This window comes from Amblyraja radiata, chromosome 37 (assembly GCF_010909765.2).
Source record: "Amblyraja radiata isolate CabotCenter1 chromosome 37, sAmbRad1.1.pri, whole genome shotgun sequence".
Lineage (NCBI taxonomy): Eukaryota > Metazoa > Chordata > Chondrichthyes > Rajiformes > Rajidae > Amblyraja > Amblyraja radiata.
Window position 1 is genome coordinate 20,410,001 of NC_045992.1, and position 20,807 is coordinate 20,430,807.

Here is a 20,807-nt window from a genome sequence, read left to right on the forward strand (position 1 = left end):
CGCGTGGTCCATATCCCTCCAAAACTGTGCTATCCATGTACCTGTCTAAATGTTTCTTAAACGCTGGGATGGTCCCAGCCTCAACTACCTAATCTGGCAGCTTGTTAATTACGCCTACCGCCCTTTGTGTGAAAAAGTTACCTCTCATATGCATACTAAATCCTGTCCTCTTCACCTTGTACCTATGTCTTCTGGTGCTCGATTACCCTACTCTGGGCAAAATACTTTGTGCCTCTGCCCGATCTATTCCCCACAAGATTCTGTACACCTCTATAAGAGCATCCCCTCAACCCCCCCCCCCCCCACCCTGCGGTCCAGGAAATCCTCCTGCGCTCTTCATCCTCCCGGCTCCTACGGACCAGCCTACTCAACCTCTTCCAAGAGCTCACACCCTCTGGTCCTGTCAACATCCTCGTAAATGTTATCTGAACCCTTTCAAGCTTGACAATATATTTCCTATAACATACTGTCCAGTACTGATCACAATATAGTAAATTCGGTCTCATAAACGTCTTGTACAGCTGCAACATGACCTCCCAACGTCTACACTCTATATTCTGACTGATGACGGCCAATAACCATATAACCATATAACCATATAACAATTACAGCCTTCACTCGGCCCATAACCCTCCATTCCTTTCCCGTCCATATACCTATCCAATTATTTTTTTAATGATAAAATCGAACCTGCCTGCACCACTTCCACTGGAAGCTCATTCCACACAGCTACCACTCTCAGAGTAAAGAGGTCCCCCCTCATTTTACCCCTAAACTTCTGTCCCTTAATTGACCACGGCTTCGGCGGCGGCACAGCGCTGGAGCGCAATCGCGGAGCGGGCGATGCCTTGCCCGTGTCGCCGCGCTGGAGCTCCGGTATGCTGGGACCGGTGATAAAAAACATCGCGGAGCTGCGGGTCTGAGGAGCGGCCAGCTGCGGGCGGCGGCGCTGACTTTACATCGGGAGCCTGGGATCTCTCGACGAGATCACCAGTTATGGAGCTCCATCCGGCGCGGCCTTGTTGGCTTCGGAAGCCGCGGTCTCCAGTTCGGAAGCGGCCGTTCCAGGGTTCCCAATGCGCTGTGTGGATTCTCCCGACGCCGGAGCACCATCACCCGGCGAGAACGGCCTGGAACATCGGGCCTCCGTGGAGGCAACTGTGGAGGCCTCAATGGGCCCGACTATGGGTGAACTGGGGATGGGGACTGGACTTTGTGCCTTCCCTCATAATGTGAACCATTGTGGGGGGATGTTTTTATGTTTAAATGTATTTATTATTGTTATGTCTGTATTCTTTCTTTATGTGCTGCACGGAGAGGACGCTGGCGCTGTTTGTTCGACGCTTCTCCGTTTGTTATTGTTTGTTACTATTGTAAAGCAACTTTGAGTCTTAGAAAAGCGCTATAAAAATTAAATTTATTATTATTATTATTTATTCTCAAGTCATGTCCTCTTGTTTGAATCTTGAATGTGCCAACATCGTTTTCGACCACCTTATCTACATGCGACTCGACCTTCAAGGAACCATGCAGCAACACTCCTAGATCCCTCTACTCGACCACACTCACCAGAGCCCTTCCATTCACTGTGTAGATTATGCGCAGTTAGAGGTACCAAAATGCAACACCTCACACTTATTTGCATTAAATTGCATGAACCATTCCTCAGTCCACCTGACCAATCGATCCAGATCTTGCTGCAATCATTCACAACCATCTTCACTATCTGCAAAACCACCCATTTTTGTATCATCTCCAAACTTGCTAATCTTGTCCTGTATTTTGTCATCCAAATAATTGATGCGGATGATTAACAGTAACGGGCACAGCACCGAACTCTGGGGCACGCCACTAGTCACAGGCCCTTCCGAGATGCAACCTTCCACCATCACCCTCTGCTTCCTTCCATGGAGCTTATCTAACTATCCAGAAAGGCTTACCATGCGGAACCTTGGCAAATACCTTACTGAAATCCATGCATGCAATATCTACAGCTCTGCCCTCATCGACTTTTTTGGTCACGTCTTCAAAATACTTAATCAGATTTGTGAGACATGACCTCCCACGTACTAAACCCTGCTGACTATCCCTAATCAGCCCCTATCTGTCCAAATCCCCGTATAACCTATCCATCAGAATACTGTCTAGTTACTTTCCAACAGTAGATAAGGTTAGAGAATGTACACATCAACCTTTGTCTCACCTAGAATGAATGCTGGGGTCCCTTGAACAAATCGAGGGAGGAGGTATAGATACAGGTGTTACCACTGTGTCTCTACCTCTGGGGTCCTATGAAGGAATCAAGGAACGAAGTGCTGCAACAAGACTTTATGGAATTGGGTAGAAGACAGAAAAGCATGACCTGCACGGTAGTGATCTCCGGATTCCTTCCAGTACCTCATGCTAGTGAAGGTAGCATAGGAAGATAGAGGATATTAATCAATGGCCGATGAGTTGGTGCACGGGGGAGGAATTCGCATTTCTGGATCATTGCGATCTCTTCCGGGGCAGTGTTGACTTGTATAAATGGGACGGTTTGCATCTAAACTGAACTAGACTCCCTGTGTGAAAAAAGTGTTTCCACATTTCCGTTCTAAATTGCTTACCCCTTATTCTTAAACTGTGGCCCCTGGTTCTGGACTCCCCCAACATCGGGAACATGTTTTCTGTCTCTAGCGTGCCTGACTCTTAATAATCTTATATGTTTCAATAAGATTCCCTCTCATCGTTCTGAATTCCAGAGTATACAAGCCCAACCGCTCCATTTTCTCGGCATATGACAGTCCCACCATCCCGGGAACTAACCTTGTGAATGTACACTGCATTCCCTCAATAGCAAGAATTTCATTCCTCAAATTTAGGGACCAAAACTGCACACAATACTCCAGGTGCGGAATCACTTGGGCCCTGTACATCTACAGAAGGACCAATTTGCTCCTATATTCAACTACCCTTATTATGATAATAATAATAATTTATTTTAATAATAATTTTATTTATAGAGCACTTTAAAAACAAACATAGTTGCAACAAAGTGCTGTACAAAACTAATCATTGACAAAAAAGTTAATACACACCAATAATAACAGTTAAAAGATGGAGTAAGTAAAGATATTCAAAATAAAGATATATTAAAAACACTACAAGCAGGAGCAAAGTTTCATGCATGGTCAAAAGCCAGGGAGTATAAATGTGTTTAATATAATGATGGCCAACATGCCATTCGCTTTCTTCACTGCCTGCTGTACCTGCATGCTTACTTTCATTGACTGATGAGCAAGGACCCCCCAGATCCCGTTGCACTTCCCCTTTTCCCAACTTGACACCCTTTAGATAATAATCTGCCTTCTGTTTTTGATACCAAACTGGAAACCCTCACATTTATCCACTTTAAACTGCATCTGCTATGCAACTGCCCACTCATCCAAACGATCTAAGCCACCCTGCATTCTCTAGCGTCGTCCTTACAGTTAACTGCCACCCAGCTATGTGGCATCAGCAAATTTTCAAATGTTACTTTGTGTCCCTTCATCTAAAACATTGATATATATTGTAAAAAGCTACGATCCCAGCACCGAGCCTTGCGGTACATCGCATGTCACTGCCTGCCTTTTTGAAAGGGTCCCGTTAATCCCTACCCTTTGTTTTCTGCCACCAAATTTTCGATCCATGTCAGCACCCTACCCCCAATATCATGTGCCCTAATTTTACCCACTAATCTCCTATGTGGGACATTTTCACTTGTGGGGGGGGGGGGGGGGGGGGGGGGGGGGGGGGGCGGTGGTGGTGGTGGGGGGGGGAGTACTGTCGGTAAAGTCGTGCTTGAAAGTAGACACATTCCCGGGGCCTGATCAGATATATCCGCGGACATTGCGGGAAACTAGGTAGGAAATTGCGGCACCCCTGGTTGAAATGTATGAGTCGTCTTTAAATGCAGGAGAGGTACCAGAAGATTGGAGGGTGGAAATGTTGTGCCTCTTTTCAAGAAGTGTCGCAGGGAAAAATGTTGGGAAATATTGGCTGGTGAGCTTAACATCTGTTGTTGGTAAGTTACTGGAGACTATTCTGAGGGATAAGATATACGGGCATTTGGATGGGCAAGGGTTGATTAGGAAAAGTCAGCATGGTTTGGTACTTGCGAGGTCGTGTCTCACAAATCTGATTGAGATTTTGGAAGACCTGAGTTAAAAGGTTGATGAGGGCAGAGATGAAGATGTTGTGTACATGGAGTTTTGAAGGGCGTTCGACAAGGTGGCGCATGGTAAGCTCATCTGTAAGGTTAGATCTTAAGGGATCCAAGGAGAGATAGCTGAATGGATAGCAAATTGGCTCCATGGAAATCAACAGAGGGTGGAAGGTTGCTAATCAGAATGGAAGCCTGTGACCAGTGGTGTGCCACAGAGTTCGGTGCTGTGCCCGTTACTGTTTGTCATCTACATCGATGGTTTAGATGAGACCATACAGGGCAAGATTAGCAAGTTTCCTGATGTTACAAAAGTTAGAGGTTTTGCAGATAGTGAAGAAGGCTGTGAACGCTTGTAGCAGGATCTGGTTCGTTTCGCCAAATGGTCGGAAGAATGGTTGATGTAATTGAATCCAGATAATTGTGGGGTATTGCATTTTGGGACGTAGCACATGGGCAGGACCTACACAGAAAATGGAAAACCTCTGGGTAGTGTTGTAGAGCAGAGGGATCTACGAGTACAAGTAATGATTCCTTGAAGGTTGAGTCGCAGATGGATAAGGTAGTCAAAAAGACTTTTGGCACTTTGGCCTTCATCAGTCAGAGTATTGAATATAGAACTTGGGAGATCATGTTGCAGTTGGATACGACGTTGGTGTGTCCGCATTTAGAATATTGTGTTCAGTTCTCGGAACGATGTTATAGGAAAGATATTGTCAAGTTTGAAAGAGTTCAGAAACGATTTACGAGAAAGTTGCCGGGATTAATGTGTGAACTATAGGGAGAGTTTAAGTAGACTGAATCTTTATTCCATGGAGCGTAAGAGGACGAGGGGAGATCTTATAGAGGTATTCCAAATCATGTGAGGAAAAGAACGGGAATTTGCACAAGCTTTTAACCAGGGTAGGGGAATCGAGGACGAGAGGACATTGAATCAAGGTGAACGGGAAAATATTTCACATGAATCCGAGGGGTAACTTCTTCACACATACGGCGTTAGGTGTAAGAAACAAGCTGCCAGCGGAGGTAGTTGAGGCTGGGACTATCCCGTCGTTCAAGAAACTGATGGACAGGTACATGGATAGGACAGGTTTGGAGGGTTATGGACCACACCCTGGCAAGTGGGGCTAGGGTACCTGGGACATTATTGGCCGGTATCGGCACGTTGGGCTGAAGGGCCTGTTTGCACACTATATCACTCTGATTCTATTACTCTATCTCTCGTAGTTGCAGTGGAAATTTCCTGGGGATGATTTCGTTTGGCTGGTAAGCGATGAGTGAATCAAGGAGTTGCGGATGAAGCCGTCTCTGCGCAGGGCGGAAAGGGGTGGAGATGGGAAGTTGTGCTTGCTGGTGTTGACGGAAATGCCGGAGGACTGGACTTTTGGTTGCGAATGCTGGTGGGATCAAGGTTGGAGCGCTAACCTTTTTGATAGGCGTGGAGTGAGACCGGAACCACAGGACAGAGAAGAAACCAAGGCAAGGGACTCACCTATGTCTGTTGAGGGAATCCATGTTTACTCTAGGGCATCTCCGATATGCTAGAATGAAAAGCCACATTTTAGGAGTAGATTCGGAAGAGTTAGTGAAATTGAGAGTAGGCGATTGCAGATTTGGAAGTAGTATGGCTTATGGACATGTAGCCCTTATAACGCTGTCAGTCAGAAGACGACAGTCGCTAGCCTGTCCTCTGTAATGGAGATATGACATTAAGGAAGGGGAGGGAGATGGCGGAGATAGTACATGGGAGTTGTTGATGGTCGGTATTGACATTATGTGCTTTCTTCCGTTCTGCATAACTACATTACGTGAATAATTGCAGAAGAACGGGGCGAAGGTCATGCCAGGAAATGAGTGAGGAGGACTGAGGATAGAGATACCACGGGGTAAACAGAGAGCGGTTGATGACAGACTGACGTAACTTGGGCTGAACAAGTCCTGTGTGCACGTTAGGTTGTGTACTAGCATGGTGTAGGCATATGGAATAGAGTGAACAGGAGAATGCATTGATCCAGTCGGTGCCCGGATGGGACGCCGAAGGTCGAGAAGCCGAAGCCAAGATGTCGAGGCCAAGATGCAGAAAAGACATCACGTCAAAAAGCCAAGATGCCAAACTGAAATCACACCGAATGGACACGAAGCCGAACGGACACGGCGTCGAAATGAAAGGAAGCCAAACGGACACGACGTCGATGGATACCAAAACGAATGGGCACGACGTCGATAGGAAACGAATATAAAAGGACACGACGCCGAAAGCATACGAAGCCGAACGGACACGACACCGAAATGACACGACGCCGACCGGACACGACGCCGACCGGACATGACGTTGAAAAGACGTTGAACGGACATGACGCAAATAAGCAGAAAACAATCTTTCTTATTATTTTTTTACTTATTTTTCGGCTTAAAATCTGACAGGGTACGAATATGGCGTGGAAAAGTCTCTCTGGTAATTGGAGCCACTGCCATCATTTTACGAATGCAAGCTGAAGCTCCTCCCCCTCCCGCCTCCCCCCGCCCTCCCGTCTCCCCCCTGGACCAATCGCTGATCTTTGTCGATGACAGACCAGACGTCAGAACAATCCCGTCCCCGGAGACGTCATGTCAGTTCGGCGGATTTTCAAAGTTATGTCCCTTCTGCATCGTGTCGGTGCGGCTTCGTTTCCTTTCGACGTCGTGTCCGTTCGGTTTCGTTTCCTTTCGGTATCTTGGATTTTCGGCGAGATGTAGGTTCGGCATTTTAGCTTCGGCTTCTTGATTTCCTGACCGCACACGGATCCAGTCATCATTTTTTTCCGGGAAAACGACAATTCCATCTCTGATCCACTGACCTTCTCACAGAGAAATAGCATTAATGAAAAGGAATAATAATAATAATGAAATGGAGATAACTTCGCCCTTCATCTCCCTTCATGGAAATTATCTATCTCAAATGAATTCAGGAGGTTGGATGTCCATTTGCTGCAGTAGACCAGTCGCCCCCTCGAGTCCTCCAAGATGTTGGCAGTTCCAACATCAGAAAATTAAAATTGTTCAAACTGCGATGGCCGGGAATTGAACCCGGGTCAACTGCTTGGAAGGCAGCTATGCTCGCCACTATACCACCATCGTCACATGGTGTAAGGGGATTTAAGGGATCTAGATATGCTCGTTCGTTGATCTCGGCATTGATTCGCGACGGATCAGAAGTCGGCCCCGGTCCAGTTCCTGTCGCATCCACCTGATGTCCCCATTATCTGTCATGCCGGAGGTACACAAGACCAAATGATTCTTCACCCGGGATCCGACTGAAGTGAGAGTCGACATGTGCAACAGTTGATTAATTTCAAATATCTCCACATATGTCCTTCACATCAAGAACAACGAAAACAAATCCTGGTTTTAAATGTAGCACCTGGGAACTGCAGATGTTGGTTTATGCAAAATGATTCAAAGTCTTCGAACAACTCTGCAGACAAGGCAGTATCTCTGGAGAACTTGGACAGGTGATGTTTCGGTCTGAGGTCCTCCTTCAGAGGATCCTGTTTCCGAGGCACCTCACACGCCCCTCAATTCTTTAGTAACGTTCGATTATTATGTCGCCATTCCTCACCTTTACCATAGCGCCACGTGTCACTTCTGCTGCCCTAACCATCCAGTATCCAACCTTAACATTCCCAATCCCTACAGTACTCGCTTCTGTCTCCTTTCAAAATCCACGAACATGACTTTCCTGCCAGACCCATCTTCTCTGTATCCTCCTTCCCTATTGAAACCACTTCCACATAGCTCGTTTTCATGCTATCCCCCTTGTCCAGTCCCTTCCCACATCCAGCCGAGACGTCGTACACGCCCTTCTAGTCATCAATATCCCACAATGACTAGGCCCCCATCGCCTCATCTTTATTGTCGAAATAGTCCGTCTGAAGTATGGTCCCGTTGCAATACGTCGCCTGTTCATGCTACCGATATGCTACCTGACCCGCGGAGTTATTTCAGCACTTTGTGTCATTTCCTGATGATAAATGTGCCTGCCAACAACAGTCAATTGGGGGCAAATGGGATTGCTAACCCCGACTAGTCCTTGAATATGACAAGTGAACGATTCGTTAAAAAATCCCAATATCACTCCGGTCACAAAGTGATGTGGATTACTGAAAGGTAAGATTAATCGGTCACAAAGCTATGCTGATCATTGACATCTGAACGGGAGATTGCAAAATTGATAACGGCTCCACTTGAATATAATGGCCAGCATCTCGGCTTGCTGCCCAGGAGACAGGAGTTCAACCACATAGTTGATACGTATTTCCTGCTTAATGGCAAGTTATATTTTAATCACTAAATAGGGCAAAGCGACTACAGGGTTGATGGAAAGAGTGTTGTATTAATTGGTTATTCGGTGAAGATTCTTTCCCGAATATCCCCTCAGCGAGTGTGTATGTCAGCGCCATTCGGGGTTTACACTCAATGACTGAGCCCGTCACTCGAAGAACATTAAACCAGGACTGCTGCTGTCAGATATCAACTCACGCACGGTCCCAACAAACAACGCGACTCACTCTGTGTCTCTGTTTACGGACTCTCTGTGACGTGGTCTGTTTTGGGTTTACGGCCGCTCATACCGTCCCTCAGACCGTCTCCGTGAGTGGACAAGAGGTGAAGATGAAATGGGAATAAAAATGTAACAGATAAGAACAGGAGTGAAATGTGGAATGATATAATGGAGAGGCTTTCCAGGACTGGTCCAACTAGGATGTAATGTACCTGCACTCAACCCACTGCGTCTCGCCACAACTATCCCTCCATGCAACCATGTAAACCGCTATTGCAGTTTCGTATATCTTTATCTCCGTTCATTCCACTGTATTTGCGTATATTAAGGTAAGTGTATATATGAGGATCACAACAACAGGAGTCCCAGCAGAGATACATTGGTCATAAACCTCCAACCACAATAATACCATTACACTGCAACCCTGTGACTTCTATGTTTTATGCAGTTCAAAATCCAATCCACCAAGTCACTCTGAACCTCAAATCGCCTGGATCAGCCTACCACGAGGGACTTTATCAAACGATTTACTGAATTCCATGCAGACAACATCCAATATCCTACCCTCATCTATCACCTTGGTCACCCCTTGAGAAAAATCAAACAATTTATTAAGTCATGATCTGCCGCAAACAAAGACATGCTGACAGTCCCTAATACTCCCATTCTGTTCCTAAATAGTGTCCGAGTATCCCGTATTTGGGAAGCCTCGGCTGTCGCACACCGGGAGTTCACGTACGAATAACAGCCTTGATGAGAATAGCCTTGTTTATCGTCGTCACTCCACAGTCAGTAGATTCCCTGGATCCTGCGGCACTCCGCGACTGCCCTCTGTCACATCCTGCTTCCGCCGTATTGCTCCGGACTTTACTGTGGTCCTTACGTCGCCTGGTGTGAAACCCCGATGGACGAATGTGTTACATTTGAAGTGAATTTCAAAGGCACCGGATACATTTCACAACGACTCCTTCGACACTGAAGGAATCTGACATTCCGTTAATTGCATAGAGCGGGTTGGAATATGAGTGGGACCTCGGGATTGGACAAAATAAAACGCCAGATATGGATGAATCCTCGGCTGCAGCTCGGTCGATGCCTACTGCTCTTAGATTGAATTGTGATAGAAAGAAAAAGTATGTGGGAGAGACACAACTTAATAGGCAGAATGCCAGATTCCATCAGGATTCGGGCCGATAGATGATTTAAAACACGTTCATTGCGAAACCCTCGTGAACGGGGTATCCGAATTGGACAGCCTTTGATAAAGTCCCACACAGGAGATTGGCGGGCAATATTAGAGCACATTGTATTGTGGGTAGGGAATTGACATAGATAGAACATTGGTAGGCAGAGAGGAAACATAGGGTAGGAAATAACGGGTCCCTTACCGAATGGCAGGTAATGACTACTGGGGTGCCGTAGGCTGGGTGCTGGAACCGCAGCTATTTACAAAATGTAATAATTATTTAGATGAAGGAATTAAAAGTAACATTGTCAAATTTGCAGATGCTACAAAGCTGGGTGGATTTGTGAACTGTGAAGAGGATGCTATGAGAATGCAGTGCGATTTGGATAGGTTGGATGAGGGGACAGATGCATTGCAGATGGAGTATTATGTGGAGAAATGTGAGTTTATCCACTTTGGTGGCAAGAACAAGAAGGCAGATTATTATCTGAATGGTGTCAGATCACGAAAAGGGGAGTGGAACGAAACCTGGCTGTCCTTGATCATCAGTCACTGAGAGTAATCATGCATGTACAGCAGGCAGTGAACAAAGCTGACCTTCATAATGAGAATATTTGTGAATAGAAGCAAAGAGGTCCTCCTGCTGTTGAATAACAGCATACCAGCTGAGACCACACCTGGAATATTGTGTGCAGTTTCGGTCTCACAATTTGACAAAGGACGTTCTTGTTATTGGGTGTAGCGTAGTATCAGTAGGTTAATTCCTGGGATGGCGGGAACGTCATATGAGGAAAGAATGGAACGACAGGGCTTGTATTCATTGGCATTTAGAAGAATGATAGGAAACCTTATAGCAACATATACAATTATTATGGGATTCAACACACTTGATGCAGGAAACATGTTCCTGATGCTGAGGGAGTCCAAAAACCAGGGGGCACAGTTTAAGAATAAGGGGTGGGCCATTTAGAACTGATATGAGGAAAAACGTTGTCACGCAGAGAGTTGTGAATTTGTGGAATTCTTTGCCTGAGAAGGTAGCAGTAGCCGATTCACTGGATGCACTCAAAAGAGAGTTATGCCCCTGTCTCACTTAGGAAACCTGAACGGAAACATCTGGAGACTTTGCGCCCCACCCAAGGTTTACGTGCAGTTCCTGGAGGTTGCAGGTGGTTGCCGGAAGTTGCAGGTAGTGGAAGCAGGTAGGGAGACTGACTAAAACCTCCGGGAGACGCACGGAAATCTTGGGTGGGTCGCAAAGTCTCCAGATGTTTCCGTTCAAGTTTCCTAAGTGGGGCAGGGGCATAACCATATAACTATATAACAATTACAGCACGGAAACAGGCCAGCTAGACCCTTCTAGTCCGTGCCGAACACGTATTTCTCCTAGTCCCATATACCTGCGCTCAGACCATAACCCTCCATTCCTTTCCCGTCCATATAACTATCCAATTTATTTTTAAATGATAAAAACGAACCTGCCTCCACCACCTTCACTGGAAGCTCATTCCACACAGCCACCACTCTCTGAGTAAAGAAGTTCCCCCTCATGTTACCCCTAAACTTCTGTCCCTTAATTCTCAAGTCATGTCCCCTTGTTTGAATCTTCCCTACTCTCAGTGGGAAAAGCTTATCCACGTCAACTCTGTCTATCCCTCTCATCATTTTAAAGACCTCTATCAAGTCCCCCCTTAACCTTCTGCGCTCCAAAGAATAAAGCCCTAACTTGTTCAACCTTTCTCTGTAACTTAGTTGCTGAAAGCCATGCAACATTCTAGTAAATCTCCTCCGTACTTTCTCTATTTTGTTGACATCATTCCTATAATTAGGCGACCAAAATTGTACCCCATACCCCAGAATTGGCCTCACCAATGCCTTGTGCAAATTTAACATTACATCCCAACTTCTATACTCAATTCTCTGATTTATAAAGGCCAGCACACCAAAAGCTTTCTTTACCACCCTATCTACATGAGATTCCACTTTCAGGGAACTGTGCACAGTTATTCCCAGATCCCTCTGTTCACCTGCATTCTTCAATTCCCTACCATTTACCATGTACGTCCTATTTAGTTTTGTCCTGCCAAGATGTAGCACCTCACACTTATCAGCATTAAACTCCATTTGCCATCTTTCAGTCCACTCATCCAACTGGCATAAATCTCTCTGTAAACTTTGAACATCTACTTCATTATCCACAACCCCATCTATCTTAGTATCATCTGCCTACTTACTAATCCAATTTACCACACCATCATCCAGATCATTGATGTACATGACAAACAACAGTGGACCCAACACAAATCCCTGTGGCACCCCACTATTCGCTGGCCTCCAACCTGACAAACAACCATCCACTATTACTCTCTGGCATCTCCCATTCAGCCACTGTTGAATCCATGTTGCTACTCCACCATCAATACCCAACCATTGAACCTTCTTAACCAATCTTCCATGAGGAACCTTGTCAAAGACCTTACTGCAGTCCATATATACAACATCCACTGCTTTACCCTCATCAATTTCCCGAGTAACTTCTTCAAAAAATTCAAGAAGATTAGTCAAACATGACCTTCCAGGCACAAATCCATGTTGACTGTTCCTAATCAGACCCTGTTTATCCAGAGGTACACAAATGTTTACCCTGTTTATCCAGAGGTCCTACCTTTTGAACACCCTGTTTATCCAGATGCTTATATATATTATCTCTAAATATCCTTTCCATTAATTTGCCCACCACTGACGTCAAACTAACAGGTCTATAATTGCTAGGTTTACTCTTAGACCCCTTTTTAAACAATGGAAGAACATACGCAGTACGCCAATCCTCCGGCACTATTCCCGTTTCTAATGACATTTGAAATATTTCTGTCATAGCCCCTGCTATTTCTACACTAACTTCCCTCAATGTCCTAGGGAATATCCCGTCCGGACCTGGAGACTTATCTACTTTTATATTTCTCAAAAGTGTCAGTACCTCCTCTTCTTTGAATCTCATAGTTTCCATAGCTACTCTACTTGTTTCCCTTACCTCACATAATTCAATATCCTTCTCCTTGGTGAATACCGAAGAAAATAAATTGTTCAATATCTCCTCCATCTCATTTGGCTCTGCAGATAGCTGTCCACTCTGACTCTCTAACGGACCAATTTTATCCCTCGTTATCCTTTTGCTATTAATATAGCTGTAGAAACCCTTTGGATTTACTTACACCTTACTTGCCAAAGCAACCTCATATCTTCTTTTAGCTTTTCTAATTTATTTCTTAAGATTCTTTTTACATTCTTTATACTCCTCAAGCACCCCATTTCCTCCATGCTGCCTATAATTATTGTAGATCACCCTCTTTTTCCGAACCAAGTGTCCAATTTCCCTTGAAAACCATGGCTCTTTCCGATTTTTACTATTTCCTTTCAACCGAACACGGACATACATATTCTGTACTCTTAAAATGTCACCTTCAAATGTACTCCATTTCTCTTCCACATCTTTCCCATAAAACAAAATGTCCCAATTTACTCCTTTTAAATCCTTTCGCATCTCCTCAAAGTTAGCCTTTCTCCAATCAAAAATCTCAACCCTAGGTCCAGTTCTGACCCTCTCCATAATTATATTGAAACTAATGGTATTGTGATCACTTGTCCCGAACTGTTCCCCAACGCATACCTCTGCCTTGTGACCCGTCTCATTTCCTAACAGGAGGTCCAGCACCGCCCCTTCTCTAGTAGGTACTTCTATGTATTGCTGCAATAAATTATCCTGCACACATTGTACAAACTCCAACCCATCCAGCCCATTTACAGAATCTGTTTCCCAGTCTATGTGTGGAACATTGAAATCTCCCACAATTACTACCTTGTGCTTACTACTAATATCTGCAATCTCCTTACATATTTGCTCTTCCAATTCTCGCTCCCCATTTGGCGGTCTATAATACACCCCTATGAGTGTTGCTACCCCTTTCCCATTTCTCAGTTTCCCCCAAATAGCCTCCCTCGACGAGCCCTCTAATATATCCTGCCAAAGAACTGCTGTAATATCTTCCCTGATAAGCAATGCAACACCTCCACCTCTTGCCCCTCCAATTCTATCACACCTGAAGCAACGAAATCCTGGAATATTTAGTTTCCAATCACTGCCCTCCTGCAACCATGTTTCACTGATCGCCACAACATCATACTTCCAGGTGTCAATCCAGGCTCTAGGTTCATCCACCTTTCTTACAATGCTCCTAGCATTAAAATATACACATTTAAGAAACCCACCCTCTCTTATTCTCTGTTTATAGTCTTTTTCTTCTCTCTCCCCTACATGTTGGGTCAGAGTGCTACCATTCTCTGCCTCCTGCCTCACACACTGACTGCTAGCTTTTCCAATTTGAGTCCCTCCCCCCAACCATACTAGTTTAAAGTCTCCCCAGTAGTCTTTGCAAATCTCCCCGCCAGGATATTGGTCCCCCTCAAGTTCAAGTGCAACCCGTCCTTTCTGTACAGGTCGCACTTTCCCCAAAATAGGCCCCAATGATCCAGAAACTTGAATCCATACCCACTGCACCAGTCCCTCATCCACTCATTTATCCTCCACCTCGCTCTATTCCTACTCTCATTGTCGCGTGGCACAGACAGTAATCCTGAGATTGTTACCTTTGCAGTCCTTCTGCTTAACACTCTACCTAACTATCTAAATTCTTCTTTCAGGACCTCTTCTCTTTTTTTTACCTATGTCGTTGGTACCTATATGTACCACAACTTCAGGCTCCACTCCCTCCCATTTCAGGATTTGTTGGACCCGTTCAGACACATCCCTGACCCTGGCACCAGGGAGGCAAACTACCACCCGGGTCTCTTGTCTGTGTCCACGGAATCGCCTATCCGACCCCCTGACTATAGAGTCCCCTATTACAATTGCCCTCCTCTTCTTTCCCTTACCCTTCTGAGCAACAGGACCGGTCTTTAGGTCAGAGGCCCGGCCGCTGTCGCTGCCCCCAGGTAGGCTGTCTCCCCCACCCTTACTCAAATATGAGTACTTATTTTCAAGGTGTACAGCCACCGGGGTACTCACCAGTCCCTGCCTCTGCCCGTTGCCCTTCCTAACTGTGATCCAGTTTTCTGTCTCCCGTGGTCTTGGAATGACCACCTCCCTGTGACTCCTATCTATGACCTCCTCGCTCTCCCTCAGCAGACAGAGGTCATAGAGTTGCTGTTCCAGGTTCCTAACACGGTCCCTTAGGAGCCCCATATCGACGCACCTGGCGCAGATGTGGACGTCTGGAGGGCACTCAGACTCCATGACCTCCCATATCTGACATCCAGAACAGTAAACTGCCCTGGCCCTCATTCTCCCCCTTAACCGAATAAAATAAAGCCTTACCCGGGATACAAGCCAATCAGCTGCTTGCTCTAGTCCTGTAACGGCTGCTTCCTCTAGTCCGTTCGACCAATCAGAGGCTTCCACCAGCCCCCTTAATTTAAAGTGTGATCTGCGAATGGAACGTTGCAGATTTTGGTCGCTCCTCCCTCTGTAACGGCTCCCGGGCCTCTGTTGAGCCAAGCCCCGCGATGGGTTTTTTAACTCACCACACGAAGGTCGCTCCTCCCTCTGTAACGGCTCCTGGGCCTCTGTTGAGACAAGCCCCGCGTTGGGTTATTTAACTCACCACACGAAGGTCGCTCCTCCCTCCGTAACGGCTCCTGGGCCTCTGTTGAGACAAGCCCCGCGATGGGGGTTTTAACTCACCACACGAAGTTCGCTCCTCCCTCTGTAACGGCTCCTGGGCCTCTGTTGAAACAAGCCCCGCGATGGGTTTTTTTAACTCACCACACGAAGGTCGCTCCACCCTCTATAACGGATCCTGGGCCTCTGTTGAGACAAGCCCCGCGATGGGTTTTTTAACTCACCACACGAAGGTCGCTCCTCCCTGTGTAACGGCTCCTGGGCCTCTGTTGAGACAAGCCCCGCGATGGGTTTTTTTAACTCACCACACAAAGGTCGCTCCTCCCTCTGTAACGGCTCCTGGGCCTCTGTTGAGACAAGCCCCGCGATGGGTTTTTTAACTCACCACACGAAGGTCGCTCCTCCCTCTGTCATAGCGCTTTTACGGCTAGCGGAATCATTGGATATAGGGAGAGGGCAGGAACTGGGTACTGATTGTGGATGATCAGCCATGAAATCATTCAATGGTGGTGCTGGCCTACCTTCGCACCTATTTTTTTTAAATGTATCTATGTATCAATAGACAGCACAGTCAAAATAACTGGTTACGGGCGGGAGTAAAAAAATAAGGTGAGATTGAGAAAATGAAAACATGGAAGTTAGAAGTTGGAAAATAAGGCAAGTGACTGAGAACGGTTTCCCCCTATTCTCCCACCCGCCGCCATCCCCACATAAGACATACTAAGAAACATTTAAAGCATACAAGAAGACACACTAAAATAACCAAAAAGATGAAAGGACTAACAGCTGTTGGGGAGGCATCCATTGCTGGCGCCACCCGGTGGATGCTTGGAACGCTCAATGGTAGTTGAGCCAGACATTGAAAGTGTTTTAGAGACTTTGGTATAGGCGCATGGATGTGGAGGAATAGGCATTATGTGCAGACAACGGCTGACCCACCCGCTTCGCACACGCAGCTGGCTCTGACCTCTCCCTCAATCATCCTGTTTTATTTTCCTCCCCAAAGGGAGATACTCCAATCAACTCAGACGTCCCCTCTCCCTAGGCACAAGGAGCAGAGCAGAAAACATTGTACGATGCGTAGCTCACAAACCCGGCAGCTGATCAGTTCCATGGTCAGAGAGCAGATACATTCGGTCCCACACTATAGAAACATAGAAACATAGAAAATAGGTGCAGGAGGAGGCCATTCGGCCCTTCGAGCCAGCACCGCCATTCATTGTGATCATGGCTGATCGTCCCCAATCAATAACCCGTGCCTGCCTTCTCCCCATATCCCTTGATTCCACTAGCCCCTAGAGCTCTATCTAACTCTATTAAATCCATCCAGTGACTTGCCACTGCCGTCTGTGGCAGGGAATTCCATAAATTCACAACTCTCTGGGTGAAAACTTTTTTTCTCACCTCAGTCTTAAATGGCTTCCCCTTCATTCTAAGACTGTGGCCCCTGGTTCTGGACTCGCTCAACATTGGGATCATTTTTCCTGCATCTAGCTTGTCCATATAATTTATATGTTTCTATTAGATCCCCCTCATCCTTCTAAACTCCAGTGAATACAAGCCTAGTCTTTTCAATCTTTCCTCATATGACAGTCCCGCCATCCCAGGGATCAATCTCGTGAACCTACGCTGCACTGCCTCAATCACAAGGATGTCCTTCCTCAAATTAGGAGACCAAAACTGTACACAATACTCCAGATGTTGTCTCACCGATGCTGTCCTTTTACAGCTGCTTCCCACTTCACATAGTTGATAGTTCCGGGTTCGAAGGCGTGGCAGGTTCCACGGGGCAGTCGTCACGAAAGTGGCATTGCTCAGCCTAACCTTCGGCCTCCAAGACGCAGGTATATTCAGCATCTTGGACGTCAGGAAATACGGCAAGTAGTGTTTGTTCCTGGCTAATGTTTGGATCTGCCACAATGACTGCCCGCTGAACCATTACCCCTAAATCCTTCGAATGCGATGGAAAGTTCACCCATCTAGTTATGTGTGTGGCAACCCCAGAGACCTGCTTCCATAATTCCGTAGGTACCTCAGCATATTCTGCTGTTCCCTGTGGTCCAGTTACTGATGCCAAAATGTTTACATCCCACTTGACTCCTTCGTGGGATTTGAAAAAGGTTTCCAGCTCTCTAGTATTACCAGTCCGATCATATGCTAAGGTGATATGAAACGGGGGCTCTTCTTCCAAATCTAGGGACCACCATTGGGGTGTTACTGGCGAGTAGCACTGTCTTTCAGGAGCCCATTGTTGTGGCCATTTGGCCTATTTTGCATGTCATTGTGGATGGCATGTTCCTTTAAATTTTAGCCAGCCCGTTATAATGTGGGTGGGATTTTATGACGTGTCTAGGGGCGTGTTTAAGCCGCTTAACTGCTTGCGTGTTAGTTTAGTTGGGAATTCGTTTTGGACAGGAGAGGGAGAAGGTTTATCCTTCGACCATGTCAAGCATGTCAAGCATGTCAAGCCTCATGTGAAGCCTCATGTGAAGAAGAAGACACGAAGAGTTTTCTAGTATCTGAAGCAATGCACCAGGAGTTCGAAGAAGATTGATGGAACAAGACAGAAAACCTTGGATGTATCTTACTGTTTTAAATCTACAATAAAGAAAATATTCATTAAAAGACTGTGTGCTGAAGCTTTATGAAAGTAGAAGCTCTGTAAGTCTCTGAGGCAGCTTGCATGCGTACCGAAGATATTCCCCTTATCCCCTCTCAACCAATTAGTGGCTAGGGAGTTAATTTCCTGAAAGATCTGAAAAATCTGCCGCTACATTAAGTCGAAGGATACCTCCGGCAGGGGGTAATTGCCAGTCCCAGAGATTGGGACAGAAGAAGAAGTTAAGTAAAAGCGAACCTCCGGCGGGGGTAAATACCAGTCCCTGAGATAGGGACAGAAGATCGAAGTGCGAAGGCTAAGACCTAGGAGAGGTGCGGCCAGAGCAGGACGAAGGCTAAGACCTCGAAAAGGCGCAGCCAAAGAAGATTGGTTCCAATCGTGGAACTGAAGAAGATCTCGGCCAGGAGGAGCCTTGAGGTCTATCAACAGCATCGGAAGACGTATCACTGGATTGTGAGTACGAATTGATTATTACCTTTTGAATTAAAATTACGGTTTTAATTGAAAGAATTCTGTAATAGAGCTCAACAAGCTGTTTTCTCCAGCGTGTCTGGGAAAGGCAGACCGACCTTGGATTGTTTTGAATCAAAGAGATAAAGGAGCATTCCATTGGAATTAGCATCATTTATTTTGCACCTGGAATTAGAGAGAGGTTCTCTACATTATCAGTATGTTTTAGTTTTGGAAGAAATTGTTGATAATAACAAAGTCACTCAGAAGCATAGACTTTTTTTCGACTAATTTAAAGACTTGGCAATCTGCCAAGACCTCTTTTAAATCATGAAGGAAGATGAGGGCAGAGCTATGCCAGAAGAGCCACATGGTGGTGAAGAAAGACCAGCCAGACAACTTAAACTCACTGAGAAAGGTCGAAGTTATGTTCTCAAGGAGGCTGAATTGGATAGGAACAAGTTGGGGAAGAAGATTAGAAAGCTGTTTGAAAGTGTGAAGACACTCATGGAATCAGAAGAGAACCAGGACAAGGTGGAAGAGAAATTACGCCTGATAAGTAGCGTTAACCATGAGCTGAAAGAGAAGCAGGACACACTGCTGGAGGCAGAGCGTTCTCCAGAGGAGCGTGAAAGACATTTTAAGTGGGATTGTGAAAATACGGAGTATTATGATGAATCCAAAGAAGTTGTAGAAGGATGGTTAGAGCAAGTTAGCAAAAGTAAAGGTAGCAGAAAAGAAGATACGAAGCATGAAGAAGAAGGTGATGAAATAGAACCGGAAGATAGTATCTCAAATGTATCTTCACAAAGATCAGGCCGTAAATCTGGTAGCTCAGCCAGTTCGGTTTCGAGGGCTTCTGCTCGTTTGGGAGCAAAGGCTGAGTTAGCAGCGCTCTCAATAGAAGCGGATGCTATGAAGAAAAAACATGAGATGGCCCGACAGCAAGAAGAGATGATGCAACAGATGGCCCGACAGCAAGATGAGACAAAGCGACAGCAAGAAGAGATGATGCAACAGATGGCCCGACAGCAAGATGAGACAAAGCGACAGCAAGAAGAAATGGCGCGATGTCAGGAACAACTGGAATTAGATACAAAGTTGAAGGTGGCTAAAGCCAGAAGGGACATACTGGGAAGTGAAGGGTCTAGATGCAGCTCTAGATCATCAAAGGCGATAAGCTCTAGACAGAGAGCCAGACCTGCTCAGAGTGAATTGGCAGTTGAATCGATTCCACGGTCAAAGTCCACAGGATACCTTGGATTGGAAAACCTAAATAGGTTGAGTGAACCTTCAGCTCAGCAAATGGGTGCTGGACCGAAACTGGCTACTATAAGAACATCCGTACAAACTCGAGAAGGACCAGTGGAACAAGGAGAAGGGAATCAGGTTGGTCTATTGGCACTGCTGCATAAGCAATCTGAATTCAACGAGATTATAGCTCGACGAAATAAATCTCTCATTTTGCCACCAGTTGAAATTCCTACGTATGCTGGAGATCCTTTAGAATATGAAACTTTCGTGAGGGCACTTGAAGAGGTATTAGAGAAGAAATTTATGGATGAAAAAGAGCGCTTAAGGTTTCTGGTGAAGTACACACAAGGAAAGGTGAAGAGGCTTGTGGAAAGTTGTCAGATGGAGCCAGACAACCAGGGCTAGAAAAAGGCGAGAAGATCATTGAAGGAACGTTTTGGTGATGAACAGAGGATTGCGAATGCATACATTGAAAAGGCCCATGATTGGAAAGAAATCAAGCCAGAAGATGTGGTAAAATTGAGTGAATATGCAATATTTCTGAGAAGATGTTGCAGCTCGATGAAAAATCTTGGCTATATGGAGGAAATTAATCTTTCAAGTAATATGAGAATCATCATTAGCAAGTTGCCCAGAAGAATGAGAGAAAAGTGGAGAGATAGGGCAGGTGAAATACGTGATAAGAGCAAACAAGTAGCCAGGCTACCAGACCTGGTGGAATATTTAGAAAGAGAAGTACGGTACATGTCAGATTCATGCAGCGGGATTATTGAAGAAGCCAAGCCACTTGCAATTTATAAGGGTTCTACCTATGTCAAAACTAAACAAAAGGCAGGGCCTAAGAAAAGCAATTTTGCTACCAATATAATACCTGAGAAGGTGTTAGGTGGTGCAAAAGAG

General features: G+C 45.7%; 1 non-coding gene across 1 annotated transcript; it reads right to left on the reverse strand.

Moving 5' to 3' along the window:
• Positions 1 to 7,228: 7,228 nt before the first annotated feature.
• On the reverse strand, positions 7,229 to 7,300 carry trnag-ucc. The gene has a single exon. It is a non-coding gene; the product is annotated as a tRNA-Gly (tRNA).
• Between the last annotated feature and the right edge of the window lie 13,507 nt (positions 7,301 to 20,807).